Source organism: Carcharhinus amblyrhynchos, chromosome 2 (genome assembly GCF_965287045.1).
Source record: "Carcharhinus amblyrhynchos chromosome 2, sCarAmb.v2.hapA, whole genome shotgun sequence".
NCBI classification, from domain to species: domain Eukaryota; kingdom Metazoa; phylum Chordata; class Chondrichthyes; order Carcharhiniformes; family Carcharhinidae; genus Carcharhinus; species Carcharhinus amblyrhynchos.
Genome location: NC_137325.1, coordinates 147,119,315 through 147,147,213, shown reverse-complemented (window position 1 = coordinate 147,147,213; position 27,899 = coordinate 147,119,315). Strand labels below are relative to the sequence as shown.

General features: G+C 45.3%; 1 protein-coding gene across 1 annotated transcript in view; it reads left to right on the top strand.

Annotated features, from left to right (window-relative positions):
• Positions 1–27,899, top strand: part of bop1 (BOP1 ribosomal biogenesis factor) — a 161,214-nt gene that overhangs the window by 41,777 nt on the left and 91,538 nt on the right. The window lies entirely within an intron of this gene.

Below are 27,899 nucleotides of genomic sequence, written 5' to 3'. Positions count from 1 at the left end.
TGAAGAAAGGATTGCCATAGAGGGAGCACAGTGAAGGTTCACCAAACTGATTCCTGGGATGGCAGCATTGTTGCATGAGAGACTGGGTCAAATGGGCATGCATTCACTGGAATTTAGAAGAATGAGAGGGGATTTAATTGAAATGTGTAATGTATTTGGGGAGGCAGTGGTACTGTCATTGGACAGTCTAGAGAGCCAAGATAATGCTCTGGGAAACTGGATTCAAATCCCAACACGCAGATGTTGAATTCAATAAAAACCTGGAATTAAAAAATCTAATCGTGAAACCATTACTGATTTGTTGTAAAAACCCATCTGTTGTCCTAGCCCAATCTGGCCGACATGTTGCTCCAGACCCACAGAAGTGACTCTTAAAGTGACTCTTAAAGTGACTCTTAAAGTGACTCTTAAAGTGACTCTTAAAGTGACTCTTAAAGTGACTCTTAAAGTCTGTCTGAAATGGTGCAGCAAGCACTCAGTTCAGGGAGGGGCAGAAATGCTGGCTGGCCTTGCCAGCAACACCCACATTGAGTAAAACAAAATGAGCCTCAAATTTCCACTAAATTCTCTTTCTCCAATGTGGAGCCAGACCATGGAAATATCCCAAAGTGCAATTCAACAAAAGTGGGATTTGACTTAACTTTCTCAGTAAATTACTGATGCTGGTTGTCACCCCAACCTGACATTAGTTCTCATGAAAAGAGCAGCGGATCCTTGATCGAATGAAAAATAATCTTCCCCTCTATCCTAGTGCAGTCTATTCTGACTTAGCTGAATCGCATGGACTGTTGAGAGAGAGAAACATTTTTTCTGCTCATCGTTGATTCTGTCACCCAGTAGTTAATAGCGTCTGCTTTATTTCTCAACTAACTTCTCAGCAATCGTTGGAGATGTGGAGGAACGCAATTCTGGGTCAAAAACCGTTCAACCCGGTAGCACTCACCCTATTGGACTCTGGAATGCCTGTCTACCACTGTTTCTGACTCATCAGGAAATAGCTCTGGATGTGCCTTCACTTCTTCTCCGATCATGCTGAGGACTGTTACTCTGTCAAGTGTGATCTGCATTCCTGGAGTTTGCCTTGCACTGGCTTGTACTTGACTTGGAAGCAGTATAACTGTAGTCTGAGGCATCAGTAACTCAGTCAGCTCTTAGTCACAGAGTGCACCAGCGGACTTTACGCTGGAGAAGCTTACACACTGCAGCAGCATGCCAGAACTCTGTCCAAACTCTGAAAGCAAAGCAGTCATTTTTCAAACCCCCTTCCTACTTACCCACTAGTCAGGTAGCTGCTGAGTTGGCCTAGATGGTTTTAAGTGGTCTTGGATGCAGCTTTGATGGGTTTTTGCTGGTTTGATTCTGAGTTTATTTCGACTCGGTCACTCCTGAAGCTCAGTATTTCTGGTGCTTGTGTGGAGCTGCCTGTTAACAGCAATGCTCAGCGAAACACCACTTGTGCAAAAAGCAAATCATCTTTTGAAAAAAAGATGCAGTTGGCAGTTTTGGCCTTGCAGGTTAATGCAGTTTGGGTGAATGGAAATATGTTGTAATCCTGCACTGGGAGGCAGGTGGGACGTGTCAGAGACAAGGCTGAGTGAGGCTGGCTACAGTCTATCCGATTTAAAGTTGCTTAATACAGCCAGTGACCACTCTGCTATGTTGCACACATTGATTGTGGCTACAAATGGGACCTGGGAGAGATGAATCCTAAACTCTGCCTGTCATCCAGACCCATTTGCCTGATACCTTTGTGCTCACTGGCTCCTGATTCAGCAGCATCTTGATTTTAAAATTCTCGCTTTCAGATCTTTCCGTAACCTTATCCCTCCCTATCCCTGAGATAGAGAGGGATATTTCTTCTGAACTCTTTGCCCTTGTGCCATATTCCATTTCCATTATTTATGGGTGGCACAGTGGTGAGTACTGCTGTCTCTCAGCTCCAGGGACCTGGGCTCGAATCCTGGCTAGGGCCACTATCAGTGTGGAGCCTGCACATGCTCCCCATGTCTGTGTGGATTTCCTCCGGGTGCTCCGGTTTTCTCCCAATCTGAAAAATGTGCAGTTAGGTGCATTGGCCATGATAAATTCTCCCTCTGTGTCCTGGGATGAGTATGTTAGAGGGATTAGCAGGGTAGATATGCGGGGTTATGGGGATAGTGCCTGTGTGGGATTGTGGCCAGTGCAGACTCGATGGGCTGAATGGCCTCTTTCTGCACTGTATGGATTCTATGATTCACTCCACCTGCAGCTGCTGAGGCCGTCCTACCTTCACTAAACCATTTGGCACTCTTTTTAATCACTCCTTTAAGCTACCCTGTTTGATTACCGATTTGGTCACTTCCCCTAATATCTCCTAATGTGGCTGGTGTTAAATTTCTAGCATTTGTGTGCAGCAGCTTGGGAGGCTTTACTGCCTTCAAGATGCTATATAAATGCAAGTTGGACTCTGCAGAAGGGCTGAGCCGTACACTGTTTCTCTCAGAAACATGCTCCCTCCCTCGACCGCACCTTGAAGGTGAGATTCAAGTTTCTCTTTAATGAGATGTGTTTCTGACAGTGGAAAATGTGTTAGCTTCAGTGTGTGCCCGTGACCAGGAAATGTCTGTGTAATAGGCTTTCCTTTTGTTCTCCCTTTGCTGGGAGAGCCGAATGATGTTTTTCTAACTGAGATGGATGTTGACAGAGATGAAGAGCTCGTTTGCTTTGGCAGCCGCCTGTGAGTGCCTGGGCTGCTTTCCTCCTCTGGTGAAACGAGCAGTCCGACCAGTGCAAGGGGGAGCTACACACAGGTGCGAGTCCAGGCAGCCACTGACTGACAGCCAAGCCACCTGTCGTTCTTTGCCGTGTGTGTGTGTTTTCTTAAGTGCTTCCTTTCATCCGGCTTTCCAGCGCTCCCAGTCAGGCCACGTGGATCCCACCAGGTCTCCTGATTGAAACCAACTGGTGCCGAGAGCCTGGGATTACTCTTGAGGGGACCTTGGGGAGTGGGGGTGTTGCAGTAAGACTCTGGGAACACCACAGGAAAGGAGAGCAAGAGATTTCAGTGGAAGTAATATAACAGGGCTGTCACTGGAGTGTGTGTGTCTGGGGCTGATTTTAAGTGCCAAAATGATTCCGATTACACTGCTGTTTAAACAGTGTCTGATCCCCAATTAGCTTGTCTAATAACTGCTCCGGAATCTCCTCCAATTCTTGTTTTGACTGTATGGGAATTTATTTTTTCTTGTAGTCCTGAATCGTTTATGAATCTCAGCCTGCTGGGATCTGCTGTGGGTGAGTTGCTCTTTTCTGGGTGTGTTAACATGCTGGGTGAACCATGCCCATTGCTGAGTGCAGGGTAACCTCTCCATCACAGTGTGTGTGCTATCTGCTGTGGCTTAGGCAGGGTCCTGGAAGGGGCACTTCAATCTCTTTTGTTAGGAAATATCTGTGACAGGGCATGTGGTACAAAGTGATGGATTTAATGCAAGGAACGTTTCCTCTTGGGGAAGTTCTGTGGCGACAGGGTCCTGGTGCCACTTGCATTCCTCTCAGACTTGGTTAAATGATACTTTCTCGACTCATCTTGTGAAGCAATATTGTATTCATGTTGTGTCTTCCTCGATTTAGGATATTAGAAAGTATTTTGCCCCTAAAGAGAACTCCCCTGTGCTTCAAACATCATTTGTCACCCACCTGCTTCAACAAATCACTGTCAGAAGTATGTCATGGGCAGCACAGTGGTTAGCACTGCTGTCTCACAGAGCTAGGGACCTGAGTTCGATTCCCAGTTTGGGTCACTGTGTGTGCAGAGTTTGCACGTTCTCCCCATGTCTGCGTAGGTTTCCTCCAGGTGCTCCAATTTCCTCCCAAACTCCATAGATGTGCAGGTTAGGTGGATTAGTTATGCTTAATTGCCAGGGGGATTAGCAGGGTAAATATGTGGGGCTATGGGGATAGGGCCTTGGTGGGATTGTTGTCAGTACAAGCTTGAAGGGCTGAATGGCCTCCTGCATGTAGGGGTTCTATGATTTGGAAGCAGGAAGCATGCATTGTAACTGAACTCCCCTCTGGATAATGCCTGAGAGATTACATCTTACAGAAATGCAGTGGCCTCCATCGAAGGACTTGGAGCAAAATGAGACTGATGCTGTGCTTGAAGTCGACAGAAGTGGTGCTGACAGTACTGCCTTTAGGGCCACGGGATCCTTTAATCTCCTTGGGTGAGGGTGCTGCAGTGACTGGCCCTGCCCCAACCTCCACACAGTAGCAGAAGCAAACCAGGAGTTTGTAGTTTAATAAGTTGTGGGGTGGATGATGGGAGTATTATGTGCTTGTTTGTTGCACACTTTCCAGTTTCAACTCAATCTAATGGAATGGTCTCCAGCTATTTCCTGCTTACCAAACAAAAATCTATCCCTCTCCATTTTGAAATTTTCAGTAGGCCCCCCGAATCTGGCAGCTTTCCAGAGGGGAGTGTTCTGGTTTACTGCTATGCTTGTGTAAAGAAGTGCTCCAGACATCGTCCCTAATTGGTCAGAGGTGAGGTGAGAGTGACAGCCTTTGACATCAAGGCTGCATTTGACAGAGTGTGGCATCAAGGAACTCTAGCAACACTGGAATCAATAGGTATTGGGGGCAAACTCTCTGTTGGTTGGAGTCATATCTGGCACATTTGGAATATGGCTGTGGAGGGTCAGTCACCTCAGCTCCAGGACATCTCTGCAGAAGTCCCTCACGATTGTGTCCTAGGCCCAACAATCTTCACTTGCTCAATGACCATCCCTCCACCACAATGACAGAAGTGGGGATGTTTGCCAATGATTGCACAACGTTCAGCACCATTCGTTACTCAGATACTGAAGCAGTCCATGTTCAAATGCAACAAGGTCTGGACAATATCCAGGCTTGGGCTGACGAGTGGCAAATAACATTCGTGCCAGGCAATGACTAGCATTAATAAGGGACACTCTAACCACCGCTCCTTGACATTCAATGGTGTTACCATCACTGAATCCCCCACTGTCAACATCCTTGGTGTTACCTTGACCAGAAACTCAACTGGACCCACCACATAAACACAGTGGCTACAAGAGCAGGTCAGAGGCTAGGAATACTGCAGTGAATAACTCGCCTCCTGACTCCCCAGAGCCTGTCCGCTATCTATAAGGCACAAGTCAGCAATGTGATGGAATACCCCCCACTTACCTGGATGAGTGCAGCTCCAACAACACTCGAGAAGCTTGACGCCATCCAGGATAAAGCAATCCGCTTGATTGGAACCACATCCACGCCCTCCACCACCGACGCTCAGTAGCAGCAGTGTATATTATCTACAAGATGCTCTGCAGCAATTCACCAAAGGTCCTTAGACAGCACCTTCCAAACTCACGACCACTTCCATCCAGAAGGATAAGGGCAGCAGATACATGGGAACACCCCCAACTGCAAGTTCCCCTCCAAGCCACTCACCATCCTGACTTGGAAATATACCGGCTATTCCTTTGCAATCGCTGGTCCAAAATCCTGGAATTGCCTCCCTAATAGCATTGTGGGTCCAAGGCAGCTCACCACCAGCTTCTGAAGGGCAACTAGGGATAGGCAATAAATGCTGGCCAGCCACGAATGAATAAAATACTTCTCCACCAGAGGTAATAGTTTTACTTGATTTATTCCATTATCTTATTCAATCATGTTAAATGCCTCAATTTGCTCACCTCTTCATCCTGTATACTGGTGGAAGTGTGAACCTAGTCTATCCAAGCTGTAATCAGAATTCATCCTCTTTAGCCACAGAGGCTGTGCTAAATCTGCACTGCACCACCCCAAGGCCAAGCATTGTAATGTGTTTTGTTTTAGTCCATCTCATTGCTCCTTTAATTGGCTGCTGCTGCTGAGTCTATTTAAGTGTGAGACAGTGACCTTTCTCGCATCCCCACTACCCCCTCAGGTTTCAGTAACCAGCAGTGACCCACAGCGCGCACAGCAGCCAGAGGCAAATGGCGCTGCCTGGCTCTCCCAGGGACAAGGATGAAGTTCAATTGATGATATAATCGCTTGAAACACTCGCCGTTCTGGAGGAGCAGCCTTCATTAATTGAAGTGTAACAGAAGGGAAACTGGGCAGGCAGCCTAAAATAACTAGAAGCAGCAGCTACCAGAGCTCAGGTCTCAGCAGTGAAAACTAAAGCTATTCCCCACCCCCCTCCATATTTAAAGAAAAACTGTTTCAATACCATAATTGGGTTGAAGGCATAAAATACTGAGAGATTGAGAAGGAAGGAGGGAGACTGGAATTAGTGGGGAGAGGGGAAGGAGGTGTGTGTGGATGTGGAATAAAGAGTGGGAGTAAATCAGCATCTCATGTTGTTTTAAGGTTGAGTCTGGAAAGACACTGCATAATCTGCCACGATGGTAAACCAGTGGCTTGCTTGAGCGGACAGACTATGGTCTAGCATCTCGCTGGCTGTGTACTTCTTCACTGTTTCTCTGCTCCACCTCAAGTCTTTCAACATCTGTAAGGATTAGTCCAAAATATTACTCCGTTTTAAACTGTAACTGTTTATTTAATACTAAACTTGCATTTCTGTAGCGCCTGTCATGTCCTAAAGTGCAGACAATTAAATATTGCCTGAAATATACTGTTGTAAGCATCCAATTTGCTCACAATAACGTCCAAAAACAACCGCAAAGTTTGTTTATTAGTGTCACGAGTCGGCTTACGTTAACACTGCAATGAAGTTACTGCAAAATTCCCCAGTGGCCACACTACAGCACCTGTGCACGGCCAATGCACCTAACCAGCATGCCTTTTGGACTGTGGGATGAAACCGGACCACCCAGAGGAAACCCAAGCAGACACGGGAGAACGTGCAGACAGTCACCCAAGCTGGGAATTGAACCCGGGTCCCCGGCGCTGTGAGGCAGCAGTACTAACCACTGTACCACCATGCTGCCATGAGGCGAATGATTAGACTTTTAAAATCTGGGGTTGTTGCGAGATAATTTGATGCTAGCTGGAATAGTGGCTCTCTCAGTTTCTGAAAGGACCACAAACAAGTTAGCTTTGCCTTCATTCTGAACTCCAGTTTTTGACTTGGATCATATGTTCGAGTCCTGGCCCTGGAATCAGTGTTTTAACGTTTAGTGGGTACAATCTCTCAATCTCTGTCCACTTGTGTATGTGTGATGGATACCTTCTGTGTCTGCCGCTCTTGCGTAGTGGTCTCATAAATTCCATCCTCCCACTGTGGACAGCTTCTTAAATGGAGGCCAGGCACAGGAAGAGAGAGAAATATCCTGTAGGCCTAATGGTTCTATTAAATAGTCCAGTTTTAATGGTGCTCTCGCATACAGCTGGCATCGCTTTACTTTCTAATAAAATTCACCTGCCGTTTGCTGGCTGTGACAGGGTGGAAGCGGGGAGGGGAATTGGAATTGTTGGGGAGAGGCGGGAGCTGGGCAGCAGGAAGAGGTTTTGGGTGACGGGTTGGAGTGCGATTTGGTCAGGCAAGGTTACATAACTCCTGGTATCTGATTCAGACCAAGGTCCAGTTGTTGTTGGCAGGAGGTGCTTGTCCGGGATTTTTGTTTCCTCAACTGCTTCGCGGAAAATCTTTCCGTCGTCATCAGTTGGAAGTGAGGATGTGCAGCTAGCAGTGAACAATGTTCAATTCCAATCACAACCTGTCATACTGAAGCCGTTCATGTCCAAGTGCAGCAAGACATGGGCAACAGCCAGACTTGGGTTGCCAAGTGGCAAGTAACATCGTGCCATGCAAGCGCCAGGCAATAACCATCACCGAGAGAAGCTAACCACCTCCCTCTCACGCTCAGCGCCTTCATTGTGGAATGCCCCCCTATCAGCATCCTTGGGGCTGCTGTTGACTAAAAACTGAAACTCTTTGGCTACATAAATGCCATGGCTACTAGCCCCAGCTTGTGACTGGAAAATCTGCAGCAAGTATCCTCTTGGTGGGAAGAGGGTGGGGTGAGGGCGGCGAGGAGGAACAGAAGTGTGTGCCAGTTTGGTTGAATTTTTAAAAGTTGGATTGTTGTGTCTGCCTCTGTCTGAAGATCAACTGGTTTTGTGATGATGTATTTGCCACATCTGTGACAGAAGCAGCAGTTCTGTTGTGTGATGCTCGGTATTCGAGCTCATGTGCACTGAGGGTGAGGGACCGCAGATAGGACAAGGTCTTCCTTTTAACCCCCACTATTTCTCCCCCCAGGCATTTTTAGAGTGCGTTCAGCTCTGTTCTATCTCTTCAGCGCTCTCTCTCTCTCTCTCTCTCTATAACTGAGCTGGTGATTCCGAGACTGCCCTTTTTGCAGTATGTTTGATGGGATTGAACCTCTTGCGTGAGTAGTGCCAAGTTGCCTGCTACTGTAATGTTTTTTTTTGAAGCTCGTTCTCAATCAGGATGAAGGGATGTTTAATGACTTACAGTTGCTGCTACACCACTTGACCAGTCTGCCCCAGGTGCAGCCTGACAGAAGACGTTTAACTGCCTCAAAGGAAGGCCGTTGACGGTTGTTTTTCTAGGGAAAAGTAAACCTCCATAAATCAGTTATGGGGCTGTGTGGTTCGCCGGTGGCTTTTCCCCACTGCACACCACCGAGACCAGTGAGCAGCCCATGTTGTATCGTACTGTACCCAGAGTACTGCTGCTTATCTCTGGACTGTAAACTTTGACTACTACGTGCCATGTACTGTCAGCAAGGGCTGCCCTCGACTGCAGCTGGTGGTACAGGATGGGGGAGGGACTGGGAGCTCCTCCAATCCCACTGTTTTGTACTGTATCTTTCTGTCTGGAAGGAGGGTGCTGCTGCATCAACTGAGATCTTCTAAGCCTTTTGCTTTAAAAAAGGGGCTTCCATGACACTGAAAATGAGGTGGTAATTATTATTGTTGTCAGAAACATCCCAATGTGTTTAAGGAATGGATTTGAAACGCAGTTACTGTCAGACACAACAAAACACCCCCCCCCTCCCCCCCAAATGGCATTGGAATGGGAGGTTGGTTGCACCAATCATTGTGGAAAACCAGCTCCCAATATTTACCGGCCTGAATTGTTAGGAATTATCTTCTGTTTTTATGGCCCTTGCTGGGTGTGCTTGCCTGTGCCAGGTACATCAGGCAATGCTGGGCACACCCACAAGTGCATCGCCTGAAATGTAATTTCTCTCCCCCTCTCCCGTTGCCTTCATAACGGGCAGTGTTGAGACCAAGTGAGTTTCATAAATGACACTGGGTGGAGGAAGGAGGGGAGTTTGGTGGGGAGGTGGAGAGGTAGAGTGAGTTTGTGTTTTATTGCCTCTGGCACGTAAGCTGTTTTCAAGCTTGTCACAGTGGGGAAATGTGACTGACTGCATGACCCAAGAGTGATGGAATTTCCGTCCTGACTGCTCCAAGCAATAAAATACTGGGAATGCCTTGGTGGAAAGGGAACTTGGTAGCAATGGAATGAGAAGCAACTCTGCTCGTACTTGGTGACACAGCACAGTGAACAATAGGCTCTCACTCCAGCTGGTGTATGTCGCTTTGCCATGACCTGGGCTACTCTTGTAACTAGTACTGGGTATTCAGAGAAAAATGGCTGCTCTTGCATTGATATAGTGCCTTTCCCATCTTAGAACCATCCAAAGGTGTTTCACGATTAATGTCTCAGCCACTGATATGTAGGCATGATGCGGCAGATGATTTATGCACAACAAGATCCCACAAGTAGCATTGGGAGGGTTGCCTTGTTGGTTTTGGTGTTGCTAGGACAGGAGGACCATGGGAATGCTCTTGCATTGTGCCATGGGAGCTTTCACCTGTTCAGACAGGATTAACATCTGATCCAGGAGCCAGTGCTCCTGACTGTGCAGCACCTCCTTAGTGCAGCATTGTGTGTCAGAGAGCGAGGCTCGAACTCGCTCAAGCTGCTGTGAGGTGAGAGTCCAACCAGTGGCCAAGCTGAATTGAAGCAAGTGAGCAGCTGATTCAGCATTTCTTGTTCCCTTACTTTCCCCCTCTCACCGCATCCCCCCAATGCAAACACAGCCACTTTATCAACCCCAGCTGCCCTCCAGCTTCCTCGCAGCTTTTTGATTGAATCTGTAAGGTAAAACGTCTGACAGGGTAATCAGTCAAATATGTACTTGGCACTTGCAGCACATTCAGAGGGAACACATTGATGTGAGGATATGGTTTGCGATAGAACTGGAAAGGACGGTGGTGGGGGGGGGGGAGAAAAAGAGAGAGGAGAGTGAAAAAAAAACTGCAGACCTCAAGGGAGAAGGGAGGAAGGAAGAAGGAACGAGAGTGTGGTTATATTGGAGAGCATGGGGTCTGCGATGTAGCAGACACTGCCGTCATTGTGAGCTGGAGAGGGGAGAGGAGGAGGGGTGAGGAATAGGAAACTCTCTTCTCTCCAGAGAAAGTGGACAGGAACCGGGAGAGTGAAAAAATTCCAGAGGTGGGGAATGTCTTCCTCTTTCTCCAGACAGCCGCCGGGCACAGTGCCAGCTCCTGTACCTGCAGCTCGGATCAAGCCCAGACTGCCGGCCATCGACTGGGGAGCAGGGCTGCCAAGTGCAGGCAGATGTGGGCTTGCAGTACATTAACTCTTTCCCAGTCTAACAGCAGCAGGGAGCACAGAAATACTGACGCTCCAGTACAGACTTTCCTCCTTTTAAAGATGTTTTCCCTCTTGATAATCTGTCTCATTGTGTCCATTGTTAGAGACCATTTTTATCCAGAGACTGATTCAATATGGAATATGAATGGGTGAGGTGAAAAGTTTGGGTACAGTTTAAGAGGAAGTTTGATGGAGAAAGAAATAGAAGGAAACACTGATAGGATAAAAGGCAGTATGTTTATATGCACTGAGTGCCACGGGCTCTGCCAGTCCTGCGGTAACTTGTCCATGTACCCAGTCTGCGTCGGGTGAGTAGAGGCAGAGAATAATGGCTGCTGGAGGGATGAAGGTATTGTGAAACAACTGCACCATGCGTCACTTGTCATCCCATACACTCATCTTTACCATGAATCTACTGGGAAGGTGTGGGGTGGGGGGCGTGTTGTTGTAGATCAGGCAGCTGTAACCAATCATCAGTGAGGCATTGTACAATCATTCAGAAGGCCATTTGGCCCATCATTCTTCTGATGGCTCTTTGAAAGAGGCTCACATTTTCCTGCTCTCTCCCCTATAGCCTGACAAAACGTCACACCTCAAGTGCATTGATTACAGATTGCTTCCAGTTGCTGTTCTGTTGCTGCTGTAGCTGAATCCAGGGAATTCGGCATTGACCAGGAACCAAACCTTGGACTTTTTAAATCTGTGGCTGATCAGTACGAAGCTTGGCTTTGTATCTGCCCTAGCCAGAGGGATCCCAGGGTGTTCCACAAATTTAAGTGAACCATGATGTTTATTAAAAAAAAATTTGCATGGCTCTTAAAACGATAGGTTTTCTATTTTTGTTTTGATAGTTCAGTCCAATTCTTCCTCCTGAGGCCAGCAGTTCAAATTTAATTGGCCGTATTGTGCCTCGGTAGCTGAACTACTGTATCTGACTTTCCAGTGGTTTTTCAGCCGATATAGAAAACAGATCCCTTATTTAACGAGAAAGCATGATCCTGTGGAAAGTTATACAACACCAGATGGTTGCTGTGATATCATTGTACCTTGAGCACGTTGCCAGGACAGCTGGTGGCAGACGGGCGGGTGCCCCCGCCGCCCCCCTCCTGCCTTTAAAACCACAGGAACTGTCCTTGCTACAAATTCACCTCCTCGCTCCCTGACACCAAGGCACCTGACCCATTCCATCTTGGCTTCCGAGAAGCAATGGGCTTTAGAAGAGTGTGAAGTGGAGATGGGGGATAAGGGAGCAGTAACCAGTTGTCGTTGCGGCACGCAGGAGGCCATTTGGCCCATCGTTGATCTGCCAACTCTTCGAAAAGAGGCTCGTGTTTTTCTGCTCCCCTTCCCCCCCATCGCGTAGCCTCACAAAACTTCACACCTCAAGTACATTGAATGTTACTTTTTGATCTGCTTCAACGACTATCAAGATTGTGTGTTAGAGATCAAAACAATTTGCCGTGTTGCCTTTTCTTAAAAAAATACATTCTCCTTGTCTTCCTCTTGGTCTTTTTGCTGAAAGACTTGAATCTGTCTCTTGTGGTTGTTGATGCTCCTGGCACTGAAAGCAGTCATCAAAACCCATCAATATTCTGGAAACTTCTTTTAAATCTCCCATGAACCTTCTCTGCTCTAAGGATGACAATCCCAGTTTCTCTAATCTTTCACTGTGCTCATCCTAGAACTTTCGAATGGCATATGATGAAGTTCCTCTTAATAGACTGGGTGGAATATAAGCCCCCTGGGGTTGAAGGTACAGTCTTTGTGTGGATATGAAGTTGGACAGAAAGCAGAGTAATGGGGAACAGTGGTATTTCAGACGGGACTGAAGTACGCAGTGACATCCAGCAGGATATTAAGTCCACTGCACTTTTGAATATATATTGATGACCTCGACATGAGTGTTCAGAATACATTCTTGAAGTTTTCAGATAATGCAAAACCAATGGAATAAATAGGGGAAATGGTATATGAGCTTTTAATGCAGGGAAGTGTGGAGTGATTCTGTTCTGTAGGGAGAATAAGCAATATAATAAAAATGTTCCAATTTGATAGAAAGTTCAGGAATAGAGACACCTGAGGGGCTTGGACACAAATCTTTACAGGTGGTAAGTCAAGATGACAATGGTGTAAAAAGGCTTATTTTGGCTCTGGTGTTAGATTTTCAAAATTAATTCTTTCATGGGACGTGGTTGTCGCTGGCCAGGTCAACATTTATTGTCCGTGCCAAATCACACTCAAAGGTGGTGGTGAGCTGTCTTCTTGAGCCACTGCAGTCCATGTGGTGTAGGTACACCCATAGTGCGGTTAGGGAGGGAGTTCCAGGATCTTGACCCAGTGACAGTGAAGGAACGGCCGATACATTTGAGTCAGGATGGTGAGTGACTAAGAGGAAACCTGCTGGCAGTTGTGTTCCCGTGCATTGGTGGCATTGTTTTTCCAGCTGGTAGAGGTTCTGAGTTTGGATGGTGTGGTTGAAGGAGGCTTGATGAGTTGATGTTGTGTACCTTATGGATAGCACACACTGCTGCCACTGTGCATCATGGTCAAGGGAGTGCATGTTTAAAGTGGTTGATGCCGGACCAATCAAATGGACTGTTTTTGTCCTGGATGGAGTTGAGCTTCTTGAGTGTTGTTGGAGCTGCAGTAATCCAGGGAAGTGATACTTATATGGTTAGTTGAGTTCATTCTTTGGTCAACAGTAACCCCCCAAATGTTGATATTGGTGGGGGGAGGGGATTTGGTAATTGTAATGCCATTGAACATGAAGGGGCGATGGTTAGATCTTCTCTTCTTGAAGATGGTCATTGCCTGGCAGTTGTGAGGTGCGAATGTTACTTGTCACTTGTTAGTCCAAGCCTGGATATTGTCCAGGTCTTGCTGCATTTGGACATGGACTGTTTCAGTATCTGAGGAGTCACAAGTGGTGCTGAACATTTGTACGATCATCAGCCCAAGTTCTGACTTCGTGATGGCGGGAAGATCATTGATGAAGCAGTGGTTGGACACTATTCTGAGGAATACCTGCAGTGGAATAGGGTATCTCGTTATAAAAGTTATAGCAAGTTATGCTAAACCTGCCTAAAACATTCAGCTGTTAGTTTTGTGATCCCTCCAATAGTCAAAGCTGTAGAAAGGAATGCAGAGGAGATTTGCCACAATGGTTCCAGAAATACCAGATATGTGGAGAGGCTGGAGAAGCTGAGATTGTTTTTCTGAAAATGAGGGGAGGCAAAACAGAAAGTTCTGGATGTTTTCAACTGGCCTGGCATCATCTATGGAGAGAGAAACAGAGTTAACATTTCACATCCCTCTCCATTGATGACGCGAGACTTGCTGAATATTTTTCTGTTATTTCTGATTTGTAACATCTGCAGTGGCAGACTAACGTTAATGTATTAGAGTCAGAGGTTTACAGCATGGAAACAGACCCATGCAGCTCTCTTTTTTTTAAGAAAATCCTAAGCTAGTCCCAGTTGCCTGCATTTGGCCCATAATCCCTCTATACCCATTTTACCCATGTAACTATTTAATCACTTTTTTAAAATATAAAATTGTACCCGCGTCTACTACTACCTCTGACAGTTCATTCCAAACACTCACCATCCTCTATGTGAAAAAAATCCCATCTGGACCATCGGTGTCCTTTGGTTACGAACCCTCCTGCCACTGAAAACTGGTTCTCCCCCTCATCAAACTCCTTTAGGATTTTAAACACCTCTATTAAATCTTCCCTCTCACCTTAAACCTATGCCCTCTATTTTAGACTCCCCTATCTTTGGGAAAAGATATTGACTATCTAGCTGATCTGTGCCCCTCATTATTGTATAGACTTCTACATGATCACCCCTAAGCTTCCTACACTCCAAGAAGAAAAGATTCCAGCTTCTCCTTAAACTCAAACCGTCAAGTCCCAGTAGCATCCTAGTAAATCTTTTCTGCGCTCTTTCTAGTTTAATAATATCCATACTATAATAGGATGACCAGAACTGTACACAGCATTCCAAATATGGCTGTACCAATGTCCTGTTAAACTCCTGTATTCAATGTCAACATTAATTAACATTAGGGAAGATTTAATAGAGGTGTTTAAAATCCTGAGGGGGTGAATAGAGAGAACCAGTTTTCAGTGGCAGGAGGGTTAGTAACCACAGGACACAGATTTAATCTAATTAGCAAAAGGAACAGGCAACAGGGGAAAGAAGTGTTTACATATTTGTTGTGATCTGGAATTCACTAAGAACAATGGAAGCAAATTGAACAATGTTTAAAAGTGATCTGGAGGATCATTCAACCGGCTGATAATGAGTTTGGAAATCTTTCCGCTACTTCCCTATTATTCCCCAAAGGGTTAAAAAGAAACAGTATGTATGTGAAGCTACGCTAATAACAAAGTGAACTGGATGGAAAATATTGTAGGACTATGGGGAATGGAGAGAATGAGGGAATGTAGCTAATTGGATAGCTCTTATAGTTGGACTGAATGGCCTGCTTTTGTGCTGTCCTTTTATAACTCCAATTCTATGACATTTGGGTCTGTATGTGTAACCAGTGTTTTGATATGAACGAAACACCCAGCTTTGGGTTATATTAATTCTAAATTATGGTCCTTGTTTAAGCAGTTATTTGGTAGTACAGAACTTGAGTATTGCTGAACGAAATACATGTTGAGTTTTTCCTCCAGCAAGCATCAGGACAAGTACACAAGATAAATCAATTGTACAGAGAACAACAGTTTGTGCTGCATGAAAAGAGAGTGCTGATTGGTAAATGGACTCTGGTAGCTGCATTGCCGTAGTGAATGCAGCAGAAATTTCCGATTAATTTCCAAGCTTTGCTTTCAAACTCAAAGCAGACAGGTTGGCTCTGGTCAAGATATTGCGTTGGGGAATGGACCAATCAGCGTCCACTTGCCAACCAGTCAGCACTCTCTTCTAATGCAGTATAAATTGTTGTTGCCTTCAATGCTGGTTTATTTTGCATACCTGTCCTATTGAGTGCAAGAGGAAAATCTTTGTTTTTTCTCATCAATGGCTCAAATTATTGCTTTCTGTGCTGTTTATCTCTATAACTCTGTGACTTTCATTTCTGTGACTCGTCTCTGACTATTATTGACCCAATTCTTGGGGGAGTGAAGCTGAGGAAGTCCCACTTGTTGTGCTGTGAAATGGGGGGCGGGGTGGGGGGGGGGGGCGTCGTTTGTGTGTGTGTGTGTCCTGGTCCAACTGATCTCCGTGTTCTTGAGGATATGTGTAGCAATCAGCTCCTTGGTCGATCGTTCATTCACTTTTTCAGTAGAAGTTCTTTAACTTGACTGCACCGCAAAGTTTGAGCAGTCAATGCCACAGTAAAAGACTTTAAAAACCATTTTTTTTTACATGTGGTGATGGTGGGCAGAGTACTGGCTGATGCGATGCTCTGGATGTCTGGTGGGGTTTTTATCACTTGCACTGCATTCCCAGCCCTGTTAATTGTGTCTTGGTGACGCATTCTGAGATCAGGAGGTGCTGGAAATGTGAAGGCCAGAATATCATGGAGGCTCCCAGAGGGTAGGAGAGTGTGGAGTTTTAGATTACAAATTGGTGACCGTTAGGTGCTATGGGAAGGAGCAGCTCTCTGATGGAATGTGAGCGAGATCTGGGCAACTCTGTTCATCACAGGTCTTGCTGAGATCAAAAACAACACCATTATCTTCCTCCAAACTGATCAGCAATGAGAAGATGCACAGTCCCTATTCAGCGGGAACTCAAATAATGGAGACTGATGCTGACAGCACTGTCCCATTATTAACAGGAGACTGTTAATCACACTTGGAATGCGGTGTTCAGTTCTGGTCACCCTATTATAGAAAGGAAATTATTAAACTAGAAAGAGCGCAGAAAAGATTTACTCGGATGCTACTCAGACTTGATGATAATTTTGAGTTATAAGGAGAGGCTGGATAAACTTGGACTTCTTCCCTGGAGTGTAGCAGGCTAAGGGTTGATCTCAAAGAGGTCTATAAAATAATGAGGGTCCTAGATTAGCTAGATAGCCAACATCTTTTCCCAAAGGTAGGGGAGTCTAAAACTAGAGGGCATAGATTTAAGGTGAGAGAGGAGAGAAATAAAAGGGTCCAGAGGGGCAATTTTTTCACACAAGAGTGGTGAGGAGTGTGTGGAACAAGCTGCCAGAGGTGGTAGTAGAGGCGAATATAATTTTGTCTTTTAAAAAGCATTTAGACAGGCATAGGGGGATTTGGGACTAGCTTAGTGGCTTAATAAAAAGGGCAGCATGGACAAGTTGGGCCAAAGGGCCTGTTTCCATGCTGTAAACTTCTGACTCTGAGACAGCAGTAATTGACTTAACTTTCTGAGATAAACTAGTTGTCTGGTTAAAGCAAAAGTAAAACCAAAATACTGTGGATGCTGGAATCTGAAACAAAAATGGAAAATGCTGGAAAAACTCAGCAGGCCTGACAGCGTCTGTGGGAGAGAGACTAGAGCCAGCGTTTTGAGTCTGGATGACTCTTCAACAGAGCCCTTAGTCATCTGCTATCTAACCCAGATACTGCTGCGTGTGTGTTACTGTGTGCACACAAGCCCAGGTGCTCAAGTCCTGTGGTATCTTCCTGGTTCAGTGTTTCAACCCAGGTAGATTCTCTGAAGCCTGATCCTGAATTCAATGTTGAGTTTTTGTGGTAGCACTGGATTAACTAGCGAAAGAGCCAGAACTCTATTTGTTTGTTGCCCCTGCCCCATCTTGCTGAGTGAAGGGACCAGTGAGGGTAGTGGAGCAATTGGAACACAGCCAGTTCTTTTTAGTGCGACAGTCTCAGCAGAAAGTGTTTTTCAGAAACCTCTGCCCCAACTCTGGGTCTTGTTCTGGTCAGATCACTCTGGACAAAGCACCTTCTCAGCATCAGTTCAGTGTTCAGTCACACTGCAGAATTGCCTGAAAATACTCGTGTTGATATGGGGTTAGCTGGCTCTTTGTAACTTTTTCCTGTTGTTGCAAATGTCCTCATTTTAGATGTTGCCACTGAGAATGGACAGAACAAATTATGTGGCCAAAAGTAAAACCATGAGATGTAGAAACAGAAGTAGCCCATTTGATCCATCGGTTTGCTCCGCCATTCAATGAGATCAAGGCTGATTTGACATAACTTAATTCCCCGTAATCCTTGGTTCCCTTACTGAAATTAAAAATCTGTAAATCTCAACTTTGAACATAATGATTCAGCTTCTACAGCCCTCTGCGGTAAACAATTCCACAGATACACTACGCTCTGAGAGAAGAAATTCCTCTTGATCTCTGGGTGACTCCTTACTCTTGAGATTATGCCCTCTGGTCCTAGACTCTCCCACAAGAGGGAACATCCTCTCAGCAAACATTTTAAGGGTATAGTAAGGATGTACAGTGATGCCATGTTGTTACATTGGGAGGTGCATTGAACTATCAGGTAGTGAGAGTTTGGATTATTGGTGTGATTGAGAACTCTGACGTGTACATTAATAGAGGAGGTGTGACCCATGGTGCCTGTAGCAGTGCTGCCTAACAAACAACATCAAGGGACTTTGCGGTGTATCTTGCTGAACTCTCTATAATCTGTTTACAATTAACTTTTATACACTTAGTAATAATTGACTCGTATGTTTCTCCACTTTATTACAGCAGTTAGAAACTGTGCGGTAGCGGAACAGAGACTCCTTCGCTGAGTTTTCAAATGCTTACACTCTCCACGCCTTCCCCGTCCTCTCAAAGAGGCCATGATTCATGCTTTCTAAACCCTCTGAAACCGTTTGTCCCCTTTTATTCCTTGCTTGCCCTTTCATGGAATGATACAACAGGGAAGGAGGCCATTCAGGCTGTCTTGCCTGTGCTGCACTTGGAATGAAAGTGATATCCAATTTGTTTACTGGTCTGTTTTTTTTTCCTGCCAAGCCTAGCAATTTTTTTCTTTCTCAAATATTTTTCCAATTCCCTTTTTGAAAGTTATTGAATCTGCTTCCTTTCGGGCAGCGCAGTCCACATCACAACAAAAAAAAATTTTCCCTCTGGTTCCTTTGCTAATTATCTTCAATCTACCTCTCCTGGTTGCCAACCCTTCTGCCAGTGCAAACAGTTTTCCTTTATTAACCCTCAGGTAGTGAGAGTTTGGATTGAGTAATGCACCGAAATCCCTTCATGGGTTTGAATACTTTTGTCAAATATGCTGCAAGGACAACAAGGCGAGTTTCTCCAGCCTCTCCATAACTGGAGTGTTTTTTTTTTACCTGGAACCTTTCCAGTCAATCTCTCCAGCTCCCAAATTGAGGCTTGGTGCTCTGTCCCAACTTGACACATCTTTGAAATTGGTGGGCCCGGAAGTTTTAGAGAGTTTCTGTTTCCCTCTGTTGGTTGGACGATTGCTGGATTGCTATACTGAGATCCTCCAGAACGGTGTCTCGTGACGTGTGCTGATTCACAACAGCATCTGATTTCTGTACTCCACGTGATCCCTGAGGTTCCACGCACCAGGCACTTTGTACTCCGGCTGATTTTGGCAGCAGTAAATATTGACAATTATCTCGTGATGCATGTTTAGCTGCTTTTATAAGGCAGTAGTCCCAGCCCCCTCGGCATCTCTCCAAAGTAAGTCCTCCTGACCTGTTTTCTGGTCAGCAGGGAGCTTGTCCAAGCTCCGGTGATCACTTTGAAATGCTACCAACAGCTCTCCGCTTCCTGAACTTGGCACCTGGAACAAACGCACTCCACGGGACTTCCAAGCACTTCTCCCTTGGTGCTCCTGTAGAATCATAGATGTTTGCAGCTCGTGAATGAGGGGTGTTGGGGAGAGGGGAATGGTTAGCACTGGACACGGTGCCTGTTTGCGAGATGCCCAGACACTAATTATTAAGGTTTAAAATAATTGAGTCAGTAGGTCATTAATTCAAGACCACAGATTCCTTGCTGACAGTCTCAGTGCAGTGCTGCTGACTGCCAAGATACCATCTTCAGGATGAAGTATTAACTGAGGCACCACCTATCTATACAGGTGGGCTAAACGGTACTATTTCGGAGAGGAATCAGGGGGTTTGCTGCTGTTCAGGTCCATTTTCATCACTGAACCAGATTAGCTGCTCATTTATCTTTTGTGCTGTTTGTGGGAGTTTGCTTGTTCAAAGTGGCTGCTGTTTTTCTTTATTTTAGTGGCAAAGCTTCAAAAGAAAAGATTAAATTGGCTGAAAAATGCTTTGGCATTTGATTCTGATGTACTGCTATTGTGAAAGGGATTATATGATTGGAAGTTCTTTAAATGATATAGTTTTGACCTCAAAACCTTGTTTGGTGAACTATTCCATGTTTAATGTTTTGAGGGATATGTCTTCTGACATCCCTTTTTGCATGATTTTCAGCCTGTGCCTGACACATTAACTTGTTTTGCTTAAATGAGCATTTGATGAGCAAACTTTTAGTCATGGTAGGAAAACCGTGGGTAATGCATTCTTTTTCTGTCTCATTCGCCTTATCTAATCTTACTGGCGTTTGAATATGTTCATATAATTTTAAATAGATTGGAATCTGAAATGGAAATATCTCAGACGTGAGAAACAGCTTTCAATAAAAACCTGTTGAGGTCATTGTTGTTGTAGATGTTATCTCTCGTGTCACCTGATTTCAGAAACTTTGTGCATCAAGAGTCGTAGAATTTCAGTATATTCTTAAAGTTCAACTCAGTTAAAATGGGGAGGGGGATTGGGGAGGAAAGACTGCATCAAGTAGTCAAGTGTCATCAGCTGGGTCAGGGGTCACTGTGTCAGTCCTTGGGGGTCAGCCTGTTGTCCTTTCGCAGCCAAGAGCCATGGAACATATTTGTCATGGAGATTTGAATTGAGGGGTTTTGGTCTGTGGGGAGTATTTCGAGGCTGGTGGCTGCTTGGGGGTGTGGGGGGGGTTTGCAGACAAGGACAGCTCGGGTTGCCAGCCTGTCGCTCCTGACTAATTGATTCCAGATCCGTGACCAGCAGTTAGATGAGCGGAGAGACCTTTTTACCACACGAGGAAGGAATGCACTGCTCTCAGCTCCTGACGTAGTGACCACAGAAACTGGCAAGGAAGAAAACCTGCTGAAGGAACTGGAAGATTGAGACTGACTATTTGGTCTTCAGATCTGTCTGCTTTTGCCTGAGGGAACAAAAACGTGAATCTGTATTATTCGGAGCAGCTTGAGTATGTAATGTGCCCAAATGTCAGACTGTAAGTTGTGTTAGGGCTTATTAACAAAAGAAAGCTGCTGTGATCTCATTCAACACTCTTCTTCCAACAGACAGCGAGTGACTCCAGTACAGCCTGGAACAGTCATGGCATTTTCCTGATTGCAGAATATGCCGATTCTTGGCTTTCCTCCTGAATGTTTTCATATGAACAATTATTTCTGAGCACTGTCTATCTTCTGCAAAAGCAGAATGTCCGCTAGGGCATTGAATCTATTAAAATAAATTGAACAATTATATATGGTCAGAGACAATCTAACTATCGCTTCATGACATTCAGTGGTGTAACCATCACTGAATCCCCCACTGTCAATATCCGTAGGGTAACCATTGACCAGAAACTCATCTGAACTCACCACACAAATCAGTGGCTACCAGAGCAGGTCAGAAGTTAAGTATACTACGACAAGTAACTCACCTCCTGATTTCCCCAAAGCCTATCCACCATCAACAAGGCACAAGTCAGGAGTGGGATGGAATACTCCCCACTTGCCTGGATGGGTGCAACAAAACTCGAGGAGCTTGACATCATCCAGGACAAAGCAACCCACTTATTGGCACCACATCCACTCCCTCCACCACTGATGCTCAGCAGTGTGTCCTATCTACAATATAAATTCACCAAAGACCTTCAGACAGCACCTTCCAAACCCATGACCACTTCCATCCAGAAGGACAAGGGCAGCGGATACATGGGAACACCACCACCTGCAAGTTCTCTTCCATGCCACTTACCATCCTGATTTGGAAATGTATTGCCATTCCTTCACTTTTGCTGAGTCAAAATCCTGGAATTCCCTCCCTGACGGCATTGTGGGTCATGGACCAGTTTGGACAGAAGGGCCTGTCTCTGTGCTGTAGATTCTATGAATTCACAGCACATGTACTGTAGCAATTCAAGAAGGCAGCATCTTCTCAAAGGCAACTAGTTGGACAATAAATGCTGGCTGGCCAGCCAGCAACGCCCATGTCCCACGAATCAATTAAAATGTACGTGGCAGATATATTTGAGTGAACAGGCAGAACGTATCTTAAACATTCAGGCCTTCCACCACCAATGCACAGTGTCAGCAGTGTGTACTATCTACAAGGTGCAATATAGCAACTCGCCATGGCTCCTTCTAAACCTACAACCTCTACCACCTGGAAGGATAAGGGCAGCAGATGTATGGAGACATCACCACCTGCACGTTCATCTCCAATCCATCTATCGTACTGACCTGGAATTATAGTGCCATTTTTTTCACTGTAGCTGGGTCAAAGTGTTGGAACTCCCTCCCTGACAGCACTGAGGGAGCGTGCTGCACCTCATTGCAGCAGTAGAAGCAGTCAGCTCATCTTCCCAAGTGAAGTTAAGGATGGACAATAAATGCTGACCTTCCCAATGGTGTTTTTTGTGATGTACAAAGAACAAAAACAGCCCGGGAAACGGCCCTTCGGCCCAACGAGCCTGCGCCGCCATTTTAATATTACCAGTCCCCCCCCCATGACCCCTATCTATTGTTTTTATGGCGATCCACATTGAGGGAAACTGATTTAGGGACAATTTATTACTTCCAATCAGCCTAATAACACATCTTTGGGGTGTGGGAGGAAACCGGAGCACCTGGAGAAAACCTACGCAAGCACGGGGACAATGCGCAAACTCCCACAGACACCGGCCCAAATCCATGTGTCTGCACAGCAAACAGTGATAGTCACTGAGCTGTCGTCTTGCCCAGCATCTGGTCCAGTTTAAGCACACACTAACGACATGAAGCACTAGGCCAATCTCGAACATTCAAGAGCAGCCCCAAGTACGACCCATCGCATGTATACCCCTCGTTGGACAACAAGGCGGACCGACTTAAAACCTGTGAATTAAAAGAGAAAAAACATTATTATCATCCCATATCCTTTTCCATTACCAGGGTCGTCCCACTGTTTATGAACTTTATTTAAAACAATCTCCTATATCCTCCCATCTCCAACTCAGTCATGTGCCTGTCTAAGTTACTCTTAAACAAATCTAGCATGCCTGCCTCCACCACCTTACTTGGCAGAGCATTCCATACACCCACTACCCTCTGTGTGAAAAACAACCTCCCTCCAATATCTGTGTTATACCTCTCCCCCCTCACCTTAAGCCCGTGGCCCCTCGTACTGTGTGCCTCTAACATAGGAAATAGCTTACCTCTGTTTACTCGATCTATACCCTTCATCATCTTATATACCTCTATTAGATCCCCCCATGAATGAATTAAGGAAAAGGTTGTATGTAGTCTTCCTCCTCCCACTCCCTGACTCATAAAGTGCTTCAAGTGTTTTGTGAGCCTCCAAATGAGTGATTGAGGCCCTGAGCAAAAGCTACAGGGAAGGTAGGGGTGTGAAATCCAGTGCAGAGTTTCTCGCTGTTGTATTTGGTTAACTGGAACAGCTTCTGTTCAGCTCGAGAGTGGTTCATCTGTCAGGTAGCTGATGTGTAACATTGTCAGGAGAAAACAGTGAAACATCTAACATGGAAAAATAAATCTTAAAACAGCAACTTCTGTAGGTTTTTGTGTTTTTAAAAAAATGTTGAGTACTACAAGTCGAAATTCAGATTGAATTCCTGAACTGATAGCAAGATTTTGCTGCCACTTGTGTCCCTGTTCTTCAGGTCTGTGCTTTGTCCAGCCTGTCTGTGACATCTATTAAAGTTTGTTCAGCTGTCCTTGTATCAGGTCTAGCTGCTGCTGACTTGGCAATCCGCGGTACCTTTTAATTTTAAAGTTATGGTTTACACTCCAGTTTCACTGTTTTGTATGCTTGTGGAAATCTGGAACTCTTGTCGAATGACATGCAATTAGACAATTTTTTAGAAAAATGCCTGTGTCTCAAGGCACGATTCTGCAAATGCCAACATCCTGACCCCTTAATGCAACATCCGTCGTCACTCAATGTTTCCAGAGTTGCATTCATTCCCTGAAAATCAACCCCTCAAAACTCAAGGGTTATTCACAATTCCCCTGTCATTCATGAGAACCTCCCCACAGCCACTCTCATCACTGATTCTGCTCTGCTTCCTCTCTATTCTTTCATGAGACGTCTGGACGTCACTGGCAAGACTAGCATCCGTTGCCCCGTTCGTAATCGCTCTTGAACTGAGCATTTCGGTTGGCTATTTCTGAGGGCAGATTTTGAGTCAACCACATTACTGTGGGTCTGGAATCTCATTCGGGACAGACCAGGTAAGGGTGGTAGATTTCAGTTGAAACAGTCACCATTACAGAGACGAGCTTTATATTCCAGATTTTTATTAATTGAATTAAAACTTAACCAGCTGCTATGCTGGGATTTAAACCCGTGTCCCCTGAGCCTTAGTCTGGACTGCTGGATTGCTAGTCTACGGACATCATCACTGTGCCATCTCTGTAGCAAGTTTGTTCTCTCGATTATCGCAAGTGATAGGCACCTTAGTATGCCATAAGTGAGCCACATCTTGAGCTTATTCACAGGGAAGTGAAAAGTTTGTTTTTTTTTTCAAATCTTTTAAAGACATTTCCTTCATATCTTTCACTAGTCTAAACAGCAGTCAGCACCTCTTACTTTTGTTGGCTCCTCTCTTGGTCACCACTTGTCTATCAACACTTTTTTGGGCTTGCTGCCTCTTCTTCTTATAAATAAAACTTCCACATCTTCATTGCCCATGTCAAACACTTTTCCCTTCAACAAATCATAACTCAAGTTAAAATCAGTTTCAAGACTTGAAAGTTACCCACTCTTCTGGGATGGCTTACATAATTTTGCTGCCTCTTGCCCAGCAACCCCTCTCTCTCCTCCTCCCCCTTTCTGTTCTCCTCCAGCTGTCATAGGAGCAATCACAATCATTTCCGCTTGCTGTTTGCGCTGAATGTCAGTTTAATATATTAAAAAATTGATTAACTTTTGAAAAAGCAGTTTACCTTTTTTGAGATGTTGATGTAGGGACAGCATGATAGCAAAGTGGTTAGCACTACTGCCTCACAGTGCTTGGGTTACTGTCTGTGTTGAGTTTGCACTTTCTCCCCGTGTCTGTGTGGGTTTCCCCCAGGTGCTCTGGTTTCTTCGCACAGCCCATAGACATGGGGTTAGGTGCATTGGCCGTGCTAAATTTTCCCTTGGTGTACCCAAACAGGTGCCGGATTGGCAACTAGGAATTTTCACAGTAACTTCATTGCAGCGGTAATGTAAGCCTACTTGTGACCAATAAATAAACTTTATTTTTCTGCCCTGGATCTCCCTGTAGCAGAACGGTCAGCAAGTAATTAGAAAAGCTCACAGAATGTTAATGTTTATAATGAGGGTGTTGATTACAAACAGTAGGGAGATTATATTTCAGTTGTACAGGGCATTCATGAGACCACTTTTTGGAGGATTGCGTACAGTATTGGTCACCTTGCTTAAGGAGGGGTGTAAGGATATTAGAAGCAGTTCAGCGAAGATGAATGGGTGGATGGTTGAACTGGCTAAGCTTATATCCGCGAGTTTAGAAAAGTAAGGAGTGACTTGATTGATTGAAATATAAGATCCTGAGATGTATTGACAGGATGGAGAAGATGTTTCCTCTTGTGGGAGAATCTAGAACGAAAGGTCACTGTTTTAAAAATAAGGGGCCACCCATTTAAAACGAAGATGAGGAGCATTTTTTTCACTGATGATTGAGTCTTTGGCTCTCTTCTTGAAGAAGTAGTGGAAGCAGAATCTTTGAATGTTTTTAAGGCAGAGGTGAATAGATTGTTAGTGAGCCAGGGAGTGACAGGTTATTGAGGGTGGGCAGGATACAGGTTTGAGGTTACTATCAGATCAGCTTTGATCTTATTAAATAGATGGGCTGGCTCAAGGGGCTGAATGGTCTCCTCCTGCTCCTTGTTCGAATGTACCAGTTTAGTTGTATAAGAAGTTGAGGTGAGGAATCCATCCATGATTGTATTGAACAGTGGGGCATGTTTAATGTGCTGAATTGCTTGCTCCTGTTAATCCCAAACCTCTCTTCACCTGATACCTACATGCTGTACTTCACATCAGCAATTGTAATCTGGGGTACTGGAATCACTACTTCTGATTGCTACCAGCTTCTTCACTGATCACTTGCTAAGAAACTGTGTTATTGGACTTGGGTTCTGTGGGTCCTTGCATGGCTGATGAGTCCCGTTCCAGAGCCACATATTTGACTGCACAAGTGGCAAGTATTCCCAGTGATGGGTTTGGCCCTTGGACCTAGCTCCTTTTCTCTGGGTGTCTGTGAAGCACTTCCTCCACTTGTTCCGGAGCCTTCCCAGTTCTGGGTGAAGATTTGCTTCGGCATTCAAGACATCCTAAGCATGTGGCTGGTCCAGCGGAGTTGTTTTTGGATGATCATAGCGTCTCTGCTAGTGCTCCTTCAAGGGTGCTGATGTTAGTAACCCTGTCCTCCCAGCTAATGTGGAGAATCTGTCTCAGACGGTGTTGATGGTACCTCTCCAGGGCCTTGAGATGGCACCTTTATGGCGTCCAAGTTTCTGAGCCATGTAAAAGAGTTGGGAGGACAACTGCCTCGTGTACACAAGGATCCTAGTGTCAGTACCAATGTGCATGTGACTCCAGACCCATAGCAATGTGATTAACTCATAACTATCCTCTGCAATGGCCAGGCAAGCCTTTCAGTTCAAGAGTAATTGGGGATTGACAGCAACCCCCACTTCCCATAAAAGGATAAAGAAAATAAATAATTTACTGTATTTTTAAAAAAAAAAATCTCGGACCCTTGCACTGTCACCGTGCCACCCGTTGGCATAGTTTTAGCACTGCTGCCTCACAGCGCCAGAGACCTGAGTTTGATTCCCGTGCTTTGGTGACTGTACAGCGTTCTCCCTGTGTCTGCATTGGTTTCCTCCGGGTGCTCTGGTTTCTTCCCACAGTCCGAAAGATGTGCTGGTTAGGCACTTTGAGCATGCTAAATTCTCCCTCAGTAAACAGCATTGGAGTGTGGCGACTAGAGGATTTTAACAATGACTTGATTGAGGTGTTAATGTAAGCCCACTTGTGACACTAATAAATAAACTCAAACTAGACTTAGTGGCATCGTTCTAAAGCATGTACAGGGATAGAGGGACCTAGGGATGTACGTGGATTAATCTTTGAAAGTGGCAGAACGTAGAGAGTGGCTGGCAAAGCTTATGGGATCCTGAATTTCAGAAATAAATGTATTGAGTACTAAAGCAGGGGAGTTATCCTGAGCCTTTATGAAGCTCTGGTTAGGTCCCAACTAGAGTATTGTGTCCATGTATGGTCACCACACTTCAGGGTGTACACAAAGGTCCTTGAAGGAGTGCAGAGGAGATTTATCAAGAGGGATTGAGTTAGAAGGTTAGGATGGAAAAGCTGTGGTTGTTCTCCTTTTGAGCAAGGGAGATTGAGGGAAGATTTGGAAGAGTTGTACGAGATTATAATGGGTTTGGCTAATGTAGGCAAGAGAGAAAACTGTTCCAATCGTGGGGGACGTGATTTAACATTTTGGACAAGACATGCTGGGGGAATAGAAGAAAGAACGTTTTCATGCAGTGAATGGTGATCTGGAAATTGCTGGCTACGAGGATGATGGAAGGGAAGTAATGATCGCTAAAGGAAATTGGATGGGCAGTTGAGGGAAATGGACCTGCAGCGACCAAGGGGATCAGCCAACAGAGTGGGACTAATTGCTCCACTGAGCGCCAGCATGAACCTGATGGACCGAATGGTGTCCCCGTGCCGTAAATCACTCTCAGAAGGTTGAATGCTGAGGCATTGATAGCTGAAGAATGAACAGAATTCTTAGTGTGTTGAAAATATTGAGTACCTCTGGAATTCCAGAGTCAGTGTTCCCCCTCCCACCCTGCCGAAGGCTGGCATAGAGGTAGCAGCTTCCATGGCCTCGAGGCCTTTACAACCATTTCACGGTCAGCCCAGATTTATCAGAATTGGAGCTTGTGACCCCTGGCTCTCTAACGTAACCCCCCATAACCATGATTACACCCCAAATAAACCACAGGAAAGAAAGCATGGAGAGTTGAGATTTTTATTTTATGTACAAAATTGATTTTCTT